We start from the raw sequence: 4132 nt of genomic DNA, 5'->3' as shown, positions 1-4132 counted from the left end.
CCTGAGTCCGAGTTTTAACTTAAACTGTGTGATTGTGTTTTACTTTATGCTTCCAAGCCTGTGGTGATTTGTTACAACAGCAATAGACAATGAATACATTAGGTCTCTTATACCTCTTGATGTAGTGTGAAAGTAGCCAAAGATAACATATACAGAAAAATCTTTATAAGTTCAGTTGAAACTATTTTCAGAAATAGGCCCTTAGCTGGATGTGGCCTGTGGAATATAATTCTCCAATCCCTGTGTTACTAAGTAGGGTCAAATTAATTTTATTTTTAAAAATAAATAAAATCTCTGGTAACAGAATAAATATCAGAGCAGTATCAGTGGGAATTCTATGTGTGGATTGGAGAAGTAGAAAGGAAGGGCATAAACATTTACTGAGCATCTGTTATACAGCAAGTGAGTTCTGAGTGTTTTGTTCATGTTTTCTTATTTAGACCTTGAAATAACATGACTATATTATATTATTGCCTCATCTTTTAAATTAAAGATAAAACTAAAATAGTTTAGGTTCACACTAAGAAACTGGGTTCTGAACCTCAGCTTCCCTAACTCTAGGATCTTGCTTTTTTACCCTGGAGGAATGTGTTATTTGTTCACCATTAGGCATTTCTCAGTCCCATGACAAAATGATGTGCTGTATATGTGTACCTGTCTTGGTTAGAGAGATTATTTTAATATTTTTTACAGACTCAAATTCCTTAAGAATATTCAGTATTTGCCTTGTGTTAGTCTTGCTAATGTTAGCACTTCTTACAGCATTGTCCACTTTTCAAAGGAGATGAAATGACTGCCTGAAAGACCTGCAATAGGTAATATTTGATTTGATTTGGATTCGTATGTTTTATTGAACTTAATGGGTTGTGTAAATAAATGACATTAAAGGTAATTCTCAATATACTTCACTGCTTATCTCATGTAAAGAACTGTCTGCGCATCAGTCTTAAGGATGTACTGTTATGGCAAGAATACACACACTTTGAAACGATTTTTCCTGCTCAAGTTTTGCAAAATTCTTCTAGATCTATAACAAGGGGAATTACTAAAATTAGAACAAAAATTCACTATTATTTCCTGCAGAAAAAAATATTAAATAATCAGGCTCAGAAACCAACCAGATAAAAGGCTGATTAAGTATCACACACTTAACCAATCATGTGTAAGAATGGGGCTTTCAAGTGTTTTTCACAAATATCTCAATACTTAATAAAATATTATTAAGCAAAGTTAGTTGACTTTTTGATTATAAGACATCTTAGGGCCTAAAGCCATGCAATAGCCAGGTCAGAGCCGGATAGAAGCCAGGGGCCAGGAGCTTTTTCTGTGTCTCCTATATGGGTCTAGAGCCAAATATTTGTGCCATCCTCTGATGTTTTTCTGATATATCAGCAATGAGAGAGATATGCAGTGGAATATCTGAGACTCAAACAGGTGTTTATATGGAATGCTGATGCAACAGGTTCTGAGTTTACTTGCTGTGCCATAATGTCAGCATAAGAACAGAGATATTTTAAATCGGATACTTTGAATCTCAAAGACTATGCTGATTTCACTATAGTAACTACTTCCTCTTTAGTAACAATCAGGAATAAAGTAGAAAGTAAGGTATCACACAAAGCAATTGATGATGGTGTTGGGAGAGACTTGAAGCACGGAGTAGTGTCCTTCCTAGTCTTCTGAGAGGCGTGCTAGTACAGGAAGAAAGTCATGGGATTTTTGGGCAGAAGAACTTGAGTGTGGATTCTGGTTCTGCTCCTCATTAGTTGGGTCATCTTGGAAAAGTTCACTACTTCTCTCCTTGTTAACTTTCCTAATATTAAATTGTTATAATACTTACTTCGTTAGGTTGTTGGTAAAATTAGATATTTTCAGTGTACTTTTGTATAGGAGAAAATTCACACATGACTTCACTCCTCCTAATGACCTTCTGTTTGTATCTTTAAGTTTATTTTAGTTTTTAGTTATTCTGTTAGGATTAACATTTGTATTGTTTTTCACAATAGAAAAAAGAATTGAACTAATATCTCCAACTATCATGTTTATGAGGACTTAGGATGGTGGCCTCTACATTTTTTGGTTGAAGAACTTTGATTTTTCTGTCCTGAATCTTAGAGAAATCCTTGGTTTAGGGATGAATAAGAGCTGATAGAAAAAATTGCTTCTAATAAATTTTGGAGTGGATGAAGAATAACCTTTTAGACCTCAAGATAAGGCTGTTGAACAAGGTAAACATATCTGCAAACTTCTGAACTAAGATGATAATTTCTTTCACGTGTTTTCAATTGCTACCTTGATTTTTCCACTTCTGTTATTCCCTCAATAAAATTACTAGCACTGGAGTTGACAAAAAATAAAAGCTAGGAGTTCATTTTGGGAATTACTCTTACATATTTAAAAATTAAAATGAATTTATCAGGTACTTTAAGGATCCCAGAGTTTGGATTTTTTAAAAAAGTAATCCAAACTTCATAACATAAACTAGATAAAACAGATAAGAGGCTGAGTGATCTCTGGGAAAAGTCCTGCAAATGATTTTGGACAAAGCAAAACATCATACAAATAAATCGGAGCATATGAATTCTAAAGAAATGATGGTGAAATGAAAAATATACATTCATTATTAAAAAGGGGTTAAAAAGGCATTTTGATTTACAACAGAGGTGGATCTCAATTTTGCTTTCTAGTGATAGGCAGAAAATGAGCTCTGCCTCATTACTTTGTGAGACTCGTGGTTTGAGCTGAGTCTCCATCCAAGAGAACAAGGAGAGTCACTCATGTCACAATTACTGGGTTTCTTTCCAGGATGTTGCTGACTTTCAGCTTGTAGAGTCTACTGCTCATCCATTCTGTTTCTTGTCCCACTGGATTCTTTCTTTTCCTGCTTAGAGAATCAGTTGGGACCAGATAAAACTGGCATTTCAAATTTCCTCACACAACTGAATTAAATTTACTTGTTTAGAGGAAAAGGAAATTTTGCCTCTTTGTTCGTTTTTAGTCTATTTTTATGACTGGCAGGTCTAAACTGTCTAAAGATAGGACATGAGAAGTCTGGGAGCAATTGGATGCCTTATTAATTCCCATTTCTACAGTCTAAGTACTTGGATTCACCATAACTTGCTATCTATCAGTCCAGAAACTAGGAGCTTAAGCATAACTGCCTATTGAGCTTGTGATTTTTGTGGAATGGCAGTTTGGACTAGGATTGATTGATTGAGTGGAGCTGGGTTGGCTGGTCATGGCTGGCCTCACTCGTGAATTTGATGAGCAGGGCTGGCAGTGGGCTGGCTAAGATGGTTTGATAGGACAATCTCCTTGTGGTCTCCCATCATCCCTGAGTTAAGTCCAGAGTTACATATAGTGGCTATGGCAAGGATCCAGGAAGCTAGGTGGAGGTGTTAAGAATCAGACTCAGACTCAGAACTTACACAGTAAACTTGTTTATTGTGTACTACTACCTGAGGAAAAATCATTATTCCAGACAGAGTTAAGGGCGGAGAAATGTGTTACACAACTTGATGGGAGAAGCTACAAATAATGGTGACATTTTTATAATCCACCAAAGTTGGTGTCTGTAGCTTTACTTTGAGGATTTGCCTCTCTACATTTGAGGTCTATGAGATTTCATGCTTACAGAAGTCATTACATTAAGTCTCTTTTTAATTCCTCAGTCTTTTGGGGGGCTTATCTCAGATACTTATGTGCATGGGAAACAAATCTGAGTCATCTTGATTTCTTTCACATTCTCGCACAAGTTGGACCATGTAAATAGTAACGATGCACATAGATGGGTAAATAACATCCCTATGTTCTAAAGCCATTTGCTCCTTATTACCCCTTCCATTCTCACAACAATCTGTGTTCCAGGAAGAGAAGATATTATGTCTCTTTTATTTTTTTGGTTTGTGAGTTAGTGTTCAGATAGTTTAAATAATTGTGATGGATTTAAAAACCATGTAAGTGGTTGATCTGAGATTTGAATCCAGGTAATATAACTGTAAACCTATCACTTGAATCACTGTGCGCCTGTCTCTAGCTGACTAGTTTACTTTGAGTAGTATGTATGGTAAGGTTCATTTGCATGAGGGTGTTGATTTCTAAACTTGAAAACAATTGGGGGTACTTCTTTAGT

Source organism: Ochotona curzoniae, unplaced genomic scaffold, assembly GCF_017591425.1.
Source record: "Ochotona curzoniae isolate NIBS_2020 unplaced genomic scaffold, NIBS_Ocur_1.0 scaffold_3223, whole genome shotgun sequence".
Classification (NCBI taxonomy): Eukaryota; Metazoa; Chordata; class Mammalia; order Lagomorpha; family Ochotonidae; genus Ochotona; species Ochotona curzoniae.
The sequence above is the reverse complement of the archived record's forward strand: the minus strand, read 5'-3'. Positions refer to the sequence as shown.